This window comes from Bos grunniens, chromosome 13 (genome assembly GCF_055505025.1).
Source record: "Bos grunniens cultivar Pamir isolate PY7600 chromosome 13, Bosgru_T2T1.0, whole genome shotgun sequence".
NCBI classification, from domain to species: domain Eukaryota; kingdom Metazoa; phylum Chordata; class Mammalia; order Artiodactyla; family Bovidae; genus Bos; species Bos grunniens.
Window position 1 is genome coordinate 70,220,037 of NC_141177.1, and position 16,474 is coordinate 70,236,510.

At 37.1% G+C, this 16,474-nt stretch overlaps 1 long non-coding RNA gene across 6 annotated transcripts in view; it reads left to right on the forward strand.

Moving 5' to 3' along the window:
• LOC147361189 (uncharacterized) overlaps positions 1–16,474 on the forward strand; it is a 94,826-nt gene that overhangs the window by 69,657 nt on the left and 8,695 nt on the right. For 4 of the 6 annotated variants that reach the window (XR_015139883.1, XR_015139887.1, XR_015139884.1 and 1 more), the window contains one exon: positions 5,336–5,400. This is a non-coding gene — a long non-coding RNA (uncharacterized LOC147361189). Of the gene's footprint in view, positions 1–5,335; positions 5,401–8,507; positions 8,891–16,474 lie in introns of those variants that run through there. The other 2 variants (XR_015139882.1, XR_015139889.1) reach the window with 1 other exon arrangement.

The following is a 16,474-nucleotide window of genomic DNA, read 5'->3' on the forward strand; positions in this document are numbered from 1 at the left end:
CCTTTTCCAGTCCTGTGGCCACTGCCGAGTTTTCCAAATTTGCTGACATGTTGAATGCAGCCCTTTCCCAGCATCATCTTTTAGGATTTGAAATAGCTCAACTGGAATTCCATCACTTACACTAGCTTTGTTCATAGTGATGCACCTAAGGCCCACTTTGACTTTGCACTCTAGGACTGGCTCTAGGTGAGTGATCACACCATCATGGTTATCCAGGTCGTTAAGATCTTTTTTGTATGGTTCTTCTGTGTATACTACCTCTCAAAACCTAAACTAAACTATGTTGTCAGAGAGAACCTCAGGAAGATGGCTAAAAAGTTGTAATTAAATTTAATCATCTTGTCATTAACTCCATGAAATCTTGCTTTTGGCAGTTCCCTTTTTCCCCAAATACTGTGTGGCAACTGACTCTACCACTGCAATGAAATCACTTTGCAAATCGCCTTTAACTGCTATTTCCAATCAATATTTTCTAGTCTATTCCAGTCCAGATTATAAATATTTGTAATCTTTGCAGAATTTGATACCCTGGAGCAGTCTAAATGATCTTACTTCGATTCTTTTATTCCCTCTTGTTCCACATTCCTTACCTCTCATGCCACTTCTCAGTCTGTCACTTGAGCGCTTCTTCGTTTGCCATCCCCGGAATTCTGCTAATTTCTTGGCTTTCTCTTGAAGAGCTCATCATTATGTGGTTTCTGTTACCTGCTCCTGACTTTCATCATTATCACTTCTCCACTGATCACTTTCTGGAGAGCTTGACTGGGTCCTGGAGCTCTCCTCTACTTTGTCCCGTGAACGTGTCTCAGACCAACCACATCATCACACACTGTGCAAAACTTGCACCTCTCTACAGCCCCCACAGGATAAGCTGTGCTGCCATCCACTGCAGTACCCAAGCAAGATGTCACCCCTTCTTTCAAACACAGATGTTTTCTATGGATCCTATTCTCTAAACACTTTGTCTTTTTTTTTCCCCTCTCCTTGGTCAGTATATTAGTTGCTCAGTCATGTCCGACTCTGCGATCCCATGGACAATAACCTGCCATGTTCCTCTGTCCATGGGATGTCCCAGGCATGAATACTGGAGTGGGTCACCATACCCTTCTCCCTTGGTCAGTATAGGGATTCAAATTTCTTTGGGGTTTCATCTTTGCACATACTATCTCAAAATACCATCTCTTATCCACTGATTTGTAAGGAAGCTTTGCTCCTTAACAATATGCTCTGCAAAATCTAGCTGCCAGTTTAACCAGGTAATCTACATTTCTGAAAAGCACTATAGTTCTGTATATGTCTAACTTGGGTGTTCTTTTTATTTTCTGTAGCTTACTGTGTTCTCTGCTTGTATCTTGAATGTTTACTCTATCAGAGGAAAAATGTATACTTTGAGTTTAGAAATAGAAATTAATATCATCTCCCATTATAAAGTGCCACGATCCTTGATGGATCACAAGTTCCTGGCGCCACTAGCAAAGGGACGTTATGCTGAATCATTTGAACCCACTCTCATCTGGACTACCTCACACTTCAGAACTGAATTGAATTTAAAAACAGTTCATTTTTAGCATGTATGCCCATCTTGGCATCTTTCTATCTTGGCAGCAAGATAGAAATGGCCTATGGAAGTTTAAAGCATCGGATAGGCTTTGTTCAATCTGGGTCAAATATTAGTTTCCAAGCTGATCCCTTTATAATCTAAATTCCCAGGCTAAACTCTTCATAACTCTGTGTGTATTTGGTGATACCAAATAAATCATTGTGAAAATCCTGTTAAAGTCAGGAATTCTGACTTTCTGTGTAAGCATACACTTAGAAACTCAAGTTAAACTTCATAAATTTGATAAAATTAGTTTAACATTGGAAACTTGGGTCAAAAGACAACCCAGGGTCAGTTGGCCATTTTAATGAAGGTAGAGAGATATTTTCTGGTTATTAAGGTTTAAAGGGGTTAATTATGGTACTGAAGTATAGCAATAAATGTACACAATTTCTCAGAATTTTTTTTTAAAGAAATTGTTCATGGGCTATTGTAGTCAATAATATAGTAGGGTCATAATAATGTAGTCAGGGTCATAATATATCATTCATTAAGAAGTGTTTTGCTGTTCCAAAGACAAAACAGTAAAATCACACTGAAGATAGTTGATTCAGAATTAGGGAGATATTTTCAAAAAGTAATAAAGTTATTTTAAAATCTGCAGTAAGTTTGAAAAGTATTTTATTGTCATTTATAACTGAAAAGGTAAAAATGTATTAATTTGAAACACATCAAAAAAATAAACCAGCACTTCCTCCCCTAATATTGTTTCCATGGGCGTGAACATTTAAACCATATATCACATTGCGGCTGCTGCTGCTAAGTCGCATCAGTTGTGTCCAACTCTGTGCAACCCCATAGATGGCAGCCCACCAGGCTCCACCATCCCTGGGATTCTCCAGGCAAGGACACTGGAGTGGGTTGCCATTTCCTTCTCCAATGCATGAAAGTGAAAAATGAAAGGGAAGTTGCTCAGTCATGTCCAACTCTTAGCGACCCCATGGACTACAGCCCACCAGGCTCCGCCGTCCATGGAATTTTCCAGGCAAGAGTACTGGAGTGGGGTGCCATTGCCTTCTCCGATATATCACATTAAACCTACTCTTTGAAACACATTCAATGTATTTCTTTAAGACACATTTCCACAATTTGAAAGCTATACAATGTATATCACCACACAGAGTTCCCTAACAATTTAGTAGGATGTTTATGAAGTGTTTTTTTTTTTTTTTTCCCTAGATTGGCTACGAGACACATGATAAGCCAGTACTTGGTCCCTCAGCACCAAGTAGAAACTTCCAAAGTAACAAGCTAAATGTCTAGTGGAAACATGGGGCTCATACATTTCCTAAATACTGCTCCTGCTCTAAAGTTAAATGTCAAGATTTTTTATTTGATTAAGACTAATATTCTGCTAATTGTATCCAGGCAGCACTGGCAACCATAAAAATACTCTTTCTTCTTCATTTAAAATAGAGATATTCAGAGCACAAGACAACATGTGCTGATCTGTGTCTATCTGTATTTTATCTCACATGTTCTCAGTGTGTGCTGTTATCCACCATGATACCAAAGTATTTCGTGTTGGCATATTAGTTATAAAAAACATGTATCTCTAAAATAAGAAACCAAACTAAAAAAGAATCATTTATTTTTTTCCAGTTCTATGTGTTTGTCTCTTCTGTGTGTATCTTCAGTTCTACGTTGCTTTCTAGAACTCTTTAAAATGAAAGGGTTGATAAAAATCCCTTGCATTTACAGAACGCTTCAGGAAAATAAAATCTCTCTTCAATTAAATCTTTTGAAAGAAATCTATGCATGACACTTTCCAAGCCAAAGCATGGGTTGGTTTTATTGCATTTGATGCTGTGACAAAGTACCCTAATTAGCACATTGGTGTAATTTACCACTGTTTCATTAAAGCTGATTGCCTAACTACCTGGGAAGTTAACATGGCTTCTTGAGTACTTGACCTGCCTTATTTTTCTCCACTACAGCTGTTTGTGGGAATGGAGCAAAAAGCATTTATTACTACTGGAGAAAAAATTCTGATACAGATTTCACTACAAGAAAAAGATGTCATTTTGTTTTGAGACACCTCAACCCTTTCCACTTTTAATTGGGTTTGAATTTATTATGAGACCTCAAATGACAACATGAATTCCTGGCACTCAACTAAATTTTTACCGATTTGGAAAACTAAATCATGTTCACTTAATTTATACTTGTATTCATTTCAGATGTGAAAATCTGACCTTAAAAAGTGAAGTATGTTAAAGTCCACTAAATTAAGCCCATTTTTGGCTTTCAGGGATTGTATGAGTTATGAAAAAATATTGAAATCCTTCGAAAGGGCTTGAGGTAGGGATAAGGGGGAAATATTTTTAAAAATAGGAAAACTAATAAGCAAGGGTAGATTAAATGCTATCATGTTGGTAAGAGTAATTTTCTTTCATGTTTTTAGCCACTGGCGAAAATCTACACACATTTTATCTTCTATTCTTAACCACCCTGGCCCCAACTATATGACATGACACTCATCAGCATGGTACTCTTTCTGACGTCAGAGCAGTAGAACGATATAAGGAACATCCATAGTTTAACAGGAGAAACAACGTTATCTTCCATTTTAGAAGCAATGCTTCAGATTAAGAAGCAAACCTGCAGATAATTCATACTCCATGGAGGTTTGTAATATCGTCATACCAAAATAGCCCATAATAGCCTCATCTGAAAAGAGCATTTAGAAAACAACAACAAAAAGGCTTGTTGTAAATTCTGGATAAGCCATCAAAATCCTGACAAAAGAAGTATGGGTTTCATTATCTTTCATAACTCCTCTGCTACAGACTGACAATCTGCTGTGCATTAAGTAACCATTTTATTTTTGGTGCTAAAATTAAAGCAGTTTTCTATAGAAGACACCTCAGGTGAAGTCTGTAGTGGAGACCAAATTTATCTGTACGATTTTTAGCTCTTTGCCCAGTTCATGAATATGAATAGGAACTTTTTGGATCTGGCTGCAGACTTCTTACATTAATATTTCATCCTTCTTAGAAGTTGCTGGTACTTATGGAATTTTCTTCCTGGGCCCTTCTGTCCCTGGAATTATTCTCAACATTTCAACATTACATGCTCAAAAAAAAAAAAAAAAAGTATTAGAAGAAAAGTAGAAGCCCTAGTAATCTTGGTATTTCTATCATTCCTAGAAATTACAGTGTTGACATGTTAAAGGAAAAGACAGGAGAGAGTATTTCTTGGAGAGGTGAAGAGGACAGTGGGAGATGTACAGGATGGCAATAAACAGATATAATAGTAAAATATCAATAATAGTAATAACTCATTATTATACAGATTAAGAAAAAAGGAAAGACAAAAAAAAAAAAAACAGTAATCAAACCCCATCATCATGAGCTATGGTGTATCAATTAAAATGGAAGGGAATTACATGCAAATGCTTCAAACAGAAAAAGCTGAATACCTTTCCACTGATGATTTTTAGTTGTCAGGACAAGTGAGACCCAAACAGCAGACAGAATGGTCCCAGCATGCTTGTTGCCTTTTTTTGTTTGCACAGTAGCTGTCAATTTCAGCCTTGCAGGTAGGGGAACCCAGCGGGAGGCAGGGGCGGGACCCAACCACGCAGGCTGAACTGAGAGCAAATTTAAATTACTGAGCCTTTTTTTTCCTTTTTTATTTTTCTACTCTGCGACAAACTGAAAAGATTCCAGCACGCTAATTTAACCACCCTGCTTCTTCTTTGCCTTTTTTTTTTTTTTGTCTCCCTGCTTCCAGGATAATTAAAAGAGAAACCTGTAAAGGCAACATTCCTGTGACCGAGTTGGTGCTGCTACGTGCTGGTAAGAAAACACATTTAATTTTTTTTTAATTCTTTTTTTTTTTTTTTTGCTTTTCATTTTTTAAAAAGAAAAAATAAAAAGAACTGAAGGCTTTGTCTGTCTAATGCAGTCATAAGCGTGGCTTCCCTGCCGTGAGGGGTTAGCATGTAATGAAAAGGTGTAATTGCCTGATATGTGACCTTCGCGTCATACTTAAAATGGGTAATAACAGCATCCCTATGTACCCTGATGATGCTTCTCTCTGGGAATTGATGAGTCGCCCAGTTGCAACAGGGCTAAGACTGTCGCACTATGGCAATGAGTCGTTGATCGTTTAAGGTTGGCGTTTCAGTATCCTGTCAGGGAGAATTCTTGACTTCTCCAAGTTACTAGCTTCTGCAAAGTGTCATGGGTTTTAATAGGTGCCTTACAGACCATAAATGTTTTATTATTTACTCGCCAAACAGGAAGTACAATGATGAAACTTTTTTTTTAAAGTAACACTGTAATTATCCTAGACTTCCTTAGTCCGGATAATGAAACAGCCTAAAGTGAGTTCTGAGCAGTGTTATTTTAATCTCTTTCATCTACAACTCGTCAGGAGTTCATTAGACAGTCAGCTGTGGACAGCCTAGATCATCAGGGGACCTTGAACTTGAGATGCCAACTTTATTCTTTAAAAGGACAAATTTTAATTCAGCCCAATTAAATTCAACAAGTATTTCTTTATACCCTGCCTGGGGCTGGTACTGAGAGTGTTCTTGCCTGTTTTCTGGTATGGGGGGCTAGAAGATTGAACCTAAATAATGTGAGTTTTCAGCAATTGGGTCTTCATTCTGCTGTTGGGATTGATCAGATCATTTAAGACACATTTCAAAATGCATGATTGTTGACTCAAAGTTCCCAAGCTTACGTCTCTTATAATCAGTGTACTTCTGTTCCTCCTACGCATGTAAATTTTGTTTACATCAATTTGCAACTCTGGTCAGTACATTTTAGACTTCATTTTAATAGTATAAAGAAAGAAGAAAACATAGAAATCTTATCTGTCTTGCAAACTATGTCATTCGTGCATACATCCATGGGGCAAACTTAGAGCTTTGAGCTAGCTCAGGTGCTAGCTTCAGAAGCCAGAATACTCAAGGAAAGGTTGAAGTTGGTCAGGAATGTCCTTGGATTTGGGTCAAGAAACTTAGGAAATATTCTCTTTTATTGCCTTAAAAAAACCATATAAAATATCAAGGGATATATTTGTCTGTTCTTCATGGTTGTTTGTAAACTGTGGTAGTTTTTGTTTTTATACTTTTTATTTTTAAGAGATAATTAAACATGCAGTAGGGAGATCTTTAAAAAGAGGATGTAGTTACCAAATGTCCATTAAGAACTTTTTCAAAGAAAAACATCTCTTGTGAAAGCTTGAAGACTGTGTGCCATTTGCATCTGGCAGAGAACGTGGCATTCTGTACACTGGTAACATTCTGTCCCTAGTCTCTGTAGCTTTTCTAATTGTGTCATTTCCACATTTAACAGCTCTGAACCGTGCCACCCCATGAGTCCTCACCGATGCCCCCCAGATCACTTGAAATGTCTAAAAAGACCTTGGAACATTAGAAAATGTCAATTGTTAGAATAATTTCTGCCTCTTACAACAAGAGAAAATACTATGGATTTAATAGTTCATTTTTAAAATCTGTTTTTATCCACCAGTAACTGTCTATTAGGAACATTTCAGTTATAATTGGAATAAATTGTTGCTCGGTAACAAGCAACTAACTCTGAAGCTACTTTCCATAGAAATCAGTGACTGGAAATAGCTACAAAGAGCTATACGCAAGTTAAACCGCAGCACTTGCATTTCTTAATTTTCTAAGAAAATACTCGTTTTTTAGTAGTTTTACTATTCTACTAAATTCTTGAAATTTTTAAAATCAAGGTACCTCTTCTATGAAAATTTCTAACTGATCAAAATCCCCGATATGAAAAATAAAGGCCAGAAGACCTTTGAAAAAATTTTTCTTCTTGATTCAAAATAAGGAACGATAAGCACAACCTCTCAGTCTATGAGCATTAACAAGATTCTGGGCTAGCAATACCATTATATGTGAAGAACTGCTATCATCTCTTGCAGAACGTAATGTAAAATTATGGGTTTCATTGTAGGACTCTGTCATTTGAACTAGTAATCAGTCCATAATTCTATAGATTGCTGCAGTTAAAATGATGCTTCCCTCCATTAATACGATATTGAATAACACTGAAATTACTTTAGTTAGAGTTTTACCCTATCCATTTTTTTTCCAAGAGAAACAGAGCCAGTAATAACCCTCAATCCGGATATCTAACCATACACAATATAAGAATGTCTTGTCTTCTTCCCTGGCTGAAGTGATATAACATTACAATTTCAAGAGAAAAATTCTTCAACAGTGTTTCTGCTGTAGCTAAATTTCCCATTTAGCTCTTGTGGCGATTGGAAATAGTTCTCACCTTATAGTTGTGCAGGTGTTGAAACAAATTACCTTATGGAGAGGGCAAACACTGTTATTGACACACAGACATTTGAACAGATAAAATTATATATGATGCTAGAATGAAAATGTCCAGCCCACATAAAAGTATAAGTAATACTTTCTGAAAATATGACATTTGCTTAATTCATTATAAATATTTAGTGAGTATTAACAATGTTAGAATATATGGGAAATTGAATAATGACAAAGCCATATCATGGTCATGCAGGGAATTACAAAGTAGTAGAAGTTTAACTGGTGTTTAAAAAAAAAAAAGATGTAATTTGAGCAATTAGCCTACAACCAACTTAACATCGTGTTAGGTTCTTGAGAACAAGGAAAATTATAACTTATTGTTTCTGACCTTTTGGAACCATTATATTCTTCATGTCCCACTTTTGCTTCAGTTCATCTTCTATAATCACATATGTTTTCCATGTCTCGTGTTTTTAGAAGATTATTATTATACATATAGTTTATATCTGTATTTTTTCCACTATATAAGAAAGCAAGCAAGAAGCAGTAAACTGGGTATCAGGAGATAGCCATTCCAAACCCTAAATACCCACTGATTTTGTTACTGAATCTTGTTGGGCCTCTGTCTCCACATCGTTACAGAGAGGAAGTGGCCTCACCCAACAGGAGACATCTTTCAGTTCCACCAAGGTGAAGACGGGTAACTTCTAAGGCAGAGAAAAAGGGCTGCCAGTTACGGACCACAATGGCCCAGCTTTTTAAACAAAGTACAAGAGAATCATCACCAATGAGTAAGCTACAAGGCCTAGCCTCTGTGGTTGGGCTGAGTCGATGTGTGCTTATGCCAACCCCTTGATTTCATTCTGTGTACTCTCTTCACTGACACAGTGATGCCCGCAGGACTAGAGAGAAACGTTTCAACAGAACAGCAAGTGTATATAAAAACCACTGTTCCACCACCTACTGAAATGATTCCTACATGGTTCCCAAGAAAATAAAGAGAATATCTCTCTCCTTAAAACTAAAATATAGAGCAATCCTTTTCTTAAAGACATAAAAAATTATTATGTTTATACTAGTACTTTTGCCTGGAAAATCCCATGGACGGAGGAGCCTGGTAGGTTGCAGTCCATGGGGTCGCTAAGAGTCAGGCACGACTGAGCGACTTCACTTTCACTTTTCACTTTCATGCACTGGAGAAGGAAATGGCAACCCACTCCAGTGTTCTTGCCTGGAGAATCCCAGGGATGGGGGAGCCTGGTGGGCTGCCATCTATGGGGTCACACAGAGTCGGACACGACTGAGGTGACTTAGCAGCAGCAGCAGTATCCATCCTAATAACACTTTAGTCATGAAATAATTTTTGAAAAAGTCATAGTTTACAACCTATACATTAATAATAGAAAATATATGGGTAAAATTGGAATATTTTTTAAAGCCGGTTTCTTAAATATCCATCTTATACTTCTTGCATAAATATATAAATGCTTAGGCATACTAAATCTCATAAGCCTTTGTTTTCTCCATGCCTCCTTGGTTTCCTATTGTTTGTATAAAAAGAAGATGAAAAAAATACTTTGAATGTATACATATTAGAAACTAGTTTAATTTTTTTTTCTTTATTCCCATCCAACTATGAATTAATCTTTTAGAAACTCGAGTTTGGAAGGAGATAAAAAGAAATTGAGTTGCTCTTAGATTATTTCTATTGGAAGAGTAGCAAGAGAAAAGGACTTGTAAGTTCTTATTTCATTCAAAATTTGTTCTTAAAGGCATTGATATACCCTTATTAAAGAAAGAGATATGGTTCCTATCCTCAAGAAGCTCAAAATATAAGATGTTTTGAAACAAATGATCATAAAATGTATCCTTACAAGTGGTTTTAAACATTATGAAAGACAAATTTCAAGTGCTCCCATAGAAACTAGGGAGCAGACAAGTAAGATTGGTGGGTTCCAGAAAAAACTGTTTTAACCCAAAGAGAGACTAACTCTTTCTAAAGTGAAAAAATATACTTTTTTTCTATTTCTTCCTGTCTTTGGGTAGTGGAATTAAGGAAGTTCTTTGCTTACCTGGAATTTTGTAATAACTTCCTGACTGGTCCCATGCTTCTACCCCAGTCTTCTTAACACAGCAGCCTGAGTGTCCATTAGAGATGAGAGCTGTGTTGTATCACTCCTGTGTCCAAAGCACTGCAGTAAAGATACCTTGGAAACTGATAATAGCGGTTGTGTCCAGGACAGGAACACACGGGTGGGAGAAAGGGCACAGGGTGAGAGAAAGGCTTACATGGACTATGTAGCCTTTTGTACTTTACAAGTTTTCATATCATCTACACATTTTACTCATCTGATTTTTTAATTTTTTATTTTTAATTGGAGGATAATTGCTTTACAAACTGATTTTAATTGTCACTTTTAGAAAAATCTCTTCATGTTTCCCTTCTCATTCAGAGAAGTCAATTCCTTATAAGATTATACTAGGGTGAGCATGTAATTTTTCACTTTAACCTGAACACTTTTAGTAGTAAAAGGTGGTAATGTACAAATCTATCATGGCATGAGAATAAAATAGAGCTGTCCAGGGCCAACAAGCATCTACCTAACCCCACACATCCTGCTGGCTCTCCCATCATCTCCTTTTGCCCAGTGTACTTCAAGTACATTCATGGACTTATACACAGAGCACACCACATATGCTCTTACCTCAGGATCTTTGAACTTGCTTTTCTCTAGGTCTAAGTTGGATAAGGCAGTGGCACCCCACTCCAGTACTCTTGCCTGGAAAATCCCATGGACAGAGGAGCCTGGTAGGTTGCAGTCCATGGGATCGCAAAGAGTTGAACACAACTGAGCAACTTCACTTTCGCTTTTCACTTTCACGTATTGGAGAAGGAAATGGCAACCCTCTCCAGTGTTCTTGCCTGGAGAATCCCAGGGATGGGGGAGCCTGGTGGGCTGCCGTCTATGGGGTCGCACAGAGTCGGACACGACTGAAGCGACTTAGCAGCAGCAGCAGCAGCAGGTCTAAGTTATTCTTGCAAATGTCTTTATCAGTTACTTGCTCACTTCATGTTTTGCCCAAATGTCACCCTGTCTTATGACCCTATTATAAATACAACTCATCCTCACCTTCCCTGTCCTCCTTCACTGCTTTGTTTTTCTCCATAGGATATATCACCACCTACTATAGAGTATAGTCTACTTTGTAATTTGTTTATTGTTAGACTCTCTCCATTAAAATAAATATTTTATAAAGGCAGACATTCTATTCTGTTTATTGCTGGCATCTAGATATACCCAGCACATAGCATGCACTCAATAAATATTTGTTTAATGAATGTTGAATGTTATCAAAAATGTCAAGATCATCCTAATCAGTAGACTTAGGCTGAGTTCCAGACTGAGTTTCAGAAGCTGGGTCTGAGTGCAGAAGTGTAGGATAGTGGCTCAGAGATGTGGGGAACACAGTCAGGGAGGCTCAGAAAGACAGATTGAGAAACAGATAAGGTCAAAAACTGAAATAGAAGAGCCAAATAAGTATCAAGTTCAAGGGTGCAGATGAAGACACAAAGACAGGTAGAAACATAAGACATAACAGAGGTGACATGAGGCAACAAGGAAGTTTCATAAGACAGATGGCACATGTGGGCAGTACTTGATTTCTACATGTGTGTAGAATTTATTGGACTATGGATCAGATCATCAGGAATCATTTATGTATTTCTGTACACTGTACATGTGGCTTTGCTCGAATCTCCAGAGGACTTTCCTAAGGAACATCTGTAGTTGACTTGAACAGGAATGAACTGATCTGATAAGTGACAGTCATAGAAAAGAAAGCCAAGTTTGAAGGAGTTGGGAACCACTGTCCTAAAGTTGTTTTTATAACCACAACACTCAGTCTGACACTTTCTGTGTACTTTTTAAGTAGCCCTTGAGTAGTATGAAGAACATACCTGAGAATCTACCAGTCATACTATGATGGAAGCAGGTCACAGAGAAACTCATGAAACAAGTTCTTTTGTTCAATTTTGTTTGATGGGGCCATGCTGCTGCTAAGTCACTTCAGTCGTGTCCGACTCTGTGCGACCTCATAGATGGCAGCCCACCAGGCTCTCCCGTCCCTGGGATTCTCCAGGCAAGAACACTGGAGTGGGTTGCCATTTCCTTCTCCAATGCATGAAAGTGAAAAGTGAATGTGAAGTTGCTCAGTCGTGTCTGACTTTTAGCGACCCCATGGACCGCAGCCTACTAGGCTCCTCCATCCATGGGATTTTCCAAGCAAGAGTACTGGAGTAGGGTGCCATATTTGTATATTAAAACAGTCCTGTGTTCTGCAGATGACATTATAAGGAGATAATGCTCTCTGAACATTCATCTTTTTAAAGGTTATTATAAAAAATTAAGGTGAGATAGCATTCTTTTCTGGCAAGGAGATAATTTGCAGGTAAATGATTCTCTGAGTATTTTTATCACACTATGCGTATTATCTAGAGGAGTAATGTACGTGAGGAATTGAGGGGTGAATCCCCAAAATTCTGGCCTCACTTTAAAAGATATTTGGTAGGTATTTCAATCAACTGAATTGATACGTAATTTGCATACAGTAAAATGGATCCATGTTAAGTGTACAATTTGATGTGGTTCGGCAGGCAAAGAATCCGCCTGCAGTGCAGGAAACACAGATTCAATTCCTGGGTTAGGACGATCCCCTGGAGGAGGAGATAGCAACCCATTCCAGTATTCTTGCCTGGGAAATCCCATGGACAGAGGAGCCTGGCGGGCTACAGTCTAAAGGGTCACAAAGAGTCGGACACGACTGAACAACTAAACATACACACACACTGATGTGTGCACTGTGGAGCCACCATAACAATTAAGATATAGAACATTCCAGCCACATAAAAGTTTTCTATGTCCATTTGCATCAGCCCTGTCCTCCACACCTAGCCTTTAGGCCACCACTGATTTGCTTTCTGTCACTAGAGATTATCTACATTTTATTAAGTTTTATAAGTGGAATCATAGAGTGTGTCCTCTTGTGTCTGGCTTCTTTCATTCAGCATCATGCCTTTGAGATCCATACATATCGTTACATAGATTTTTAATTGGTGAGTGGCATTCCATTATACCAATGTCTGACATTTTGCTCATTCATTCCTCTGTTGATGGACATGTGGGTAGTTTCCATTGGGAAGCTGTTATAAACAAAGCTCATGAGCGTCCATGTACAAGTGTTTATGCTCTGTGGCACGTGGGATCTTCTCAGATCAGGGATTGAACCCATGCCTCCTATTGGCAGGCGGCTTCTTTGCCACTGGATCACCAGGGAAGTCCTCTTTCTGTATTTTCAATGGTGTCTTTCAAAAAGCGTGATTTTAAAATTTGAATTCATCCAATTTAAACATACCATACAACCAATGTACCAGTTTTTTTTTTCTTTTATAGTTATACTTTTTGTGTTCTAAGAAATCCTTAATTGTTAGAAGATGACAAAGATTTTTCTTCTGTGTTTTCCTCTATATCTTCTATAATTGTACTTTTTATGTATAGATCTCTTATTCATCTCTATTTTTATGTTTGATATGAGGTAAAAATCAAGGTCTCTTTTTAGTGTATAGATACCCAATTGCTGTAGCACCATTACTGAGAAACTTACTCTGTTTGCCTTTTCATTACCTTGGACTATTTGTCAAAAATCAGTTGACCTCATATGTGTTAAAATAGGTAATATAATTACTCCAACTTCCTCTTTCTCAAAATTGTTTTGTTTTTTTCCTCAGTCGTTACCATTTTCATATGAATTTTAGAAGTAGCTTATAAAATTTGTCCCCAAATAAAATTCCTGCTGAAATTTTTATTGCATTTGCATTGAATATATAGTTCAATTTGTAGAACTGACATTTCAAGTACACTGATTCTTCCATCCATGAATATTAATTTAGTTGTGCTCCATTAATTTAGTTGTTCTTTAGTTTGAGCAAAGATTATAGTTTTGAGCATACAAGTATTTTTCTAGTTTATTAAAATTATCCCTAACCCTAAGTATATAATATTTTTGAATACTATTAAAGTGGAATTATATTTCACTTTTAAACTTCTGTTGCTTTCATATATACACACACACACACACATATATATATACACTACTGGTGTTTGTATTGTGACCTTCTATACTGCTATCTTCACAAATTTACTTTTAGTTCTAGTGGTTTTAGCAGATTTTTCTCACTTTCTGTTTATCCAAAAATGTTTTAATTTCATTTTTATTTTTTAAGATAACTTCATTAAACATGGAATTTATTATTGACAACCTTGTATTTGTTTCAACACTTTTATTGTATCATTGCAATATCTTTTGGCCTCCACAGTTCCTTAGAGGGGGCTATAAACTATATTTTATTCTGCCATCTCCAATCTACTGTTGAGCATATCTAGTCAATTTTTTAAATTTATCAAATTTTTAAGTTGTCAGATTTCTATTTTTCTGTGGATGCGTCTCTTTTGAGACTTTCTTGTTTTTCACTCATTGATGTTATACTTCATTTAATTCTTTGAACATATTTTATAAATCTCTGCTTTAAAGTTTTCGTTTGCTAAATTCAACCTTTGGGACCATTGGGAGTCAGTTTCTACTGATTGTCTTTCTTCCTGTTTATGAGTCACACTTTGCTCTGTCTTTGCATGTCTAGTAATTTTTGGTTGTAAATTGAATATTTAAGATAACACATTGCTGTGACAGTGAATTCTGTAGTGTTCTGGAAATTGCTTTTTTTCCCCCAGTGTTCAGTTAATCCACTTGGACATGAACTGCAACATTTGCTTCCTCTGTAGTATTTAGCTATTGGTATCTCTGGTCGGTTCTTATACCTTCCCAATGCTACTTTACTAGCTTGACCTCCTGGAGGTCTCCCCTGGGCCTGTGTAATTTGGCAACTAGGGACTTTGGCAAAGATTTTACTCATATTTGGGGGCTTACCCTTTCGATGGTTTCTTTGCTTCTAGGAATTTCCTTCTAAATCTAGCTTCCATGGCATAGCCTTAGCATCTCTCTTCTGACACTTTAAATCCCTGAGGCTACAGCTTTCTCCTGGCTATGTTTTATATAACTGGAAAATGTATTCAACTTTAAAAGCAGCAAAAGCATATATTTGGGGCCACGCGTCTTTCATCTCTCAGTAGTAGATTCCTCTTTGACCTCTTCTTGTTTTATTGTCAGGCCCTATAGAATTTCTTTTCACCATGCATAGTTTATCTGTCAGCCAGACACTATGGATTTTTGGTTTCATTTCTCTACAATTAACCTGCTCTCAGCACTTTATCTTTACATTTCCAGTGTTGAACTCTGATCTCTGCAAACATTTGCTGACAAGGCTGTGTTTTTCCACAGCCATTTTCTTCCACAATAGCCATGAGGATTGGGAAACCCCTTACATTGCTTACCTTTTATAATTATGAGTTGGTTTTTTCTTCCCCCCAAGAATAAACAGTCTCTAGTTTTTGTATACTTACAGACACATTCCAGTATCAATGAACTATTAAAGTCTTTTTATGTGTATCCAGTCGTTATGATTTTATCTGGAAAGGGTTTGCATAACTACTTAACTCCCCTGCCATAATTATAAACTCTTTTTATAAGCATATTGATATATTTTCTGTGTCTGAAATAACAGGGACTACAGTATTTAAAAAATAAGAAATAAACTAATCCAAAGAGTAAGCTCTTTGGCTTTTTCATATATATCAGTTTTAAACCTACACTACAGTCATTACATTCTCTCATTAAATGGCTAATACATTCGCATCTCACTCAGTTTAAGAATTGGCAGCATTGAATTTTATTAAAAAGGGTATAAATGAACAGCATTTTATGGGATTTTTTTTTTCTACTTTAGAACAAACTAACAAGATTCCAACCCACTAATCTAACAACTTCAAGGTCTTATTGTAGCTATGAGGCTTTAAGTGATGGTAATAAGTGTGTTAGCTCCACGTGGAAGATAGACAATTAGGTCATCAGTTATTTATTCTCAGGCTTCATTTCAGTTCAGTCAGTCAGTTGTGTCCAACTCTTTGTGACCCCATGGACTGCAGCATGCCAGACTTCCCTGTTCATCACAAACTCCTGGAGTTTATTCAAACTCATGTCCATTGAGGCAGTGATGCCATCCAACTATCTCACCCTCTGTCGTCTCCTTTTCTTCCCACCTTCAATCTTTCCCAGCATCAAGGTCTTTTCAAATGAGTCAGCTCTTCACATCAGGTGGCCAAAGTATTGGAGTTTCAGCTTCAGTATCAGTCCTTCCAAAAAATATTCAGGACTGATTTCCTTCAGGATGGACTAGTTTGATCTCCTTGCAGTCCAAGGGACTCCCAAGAGCCTTCTCCAACACCACAGTTCAGAAGCATCAATTCTTCAGCACTCAGCTTTCTTTACAGTCCAACTCTCACATCCATACATGACTACTGGAAAAACCATAGCTTTGACTAGACAGACCTTTGTTGGCAAAGTAATGTCTCTGCTTTTTAATATGCTATCTAGGTTGGTCATAACTTTTCTTCCAAGGAGTAAGTGTCTTTTAATTTCATGGCTGCAGTCACCATCTG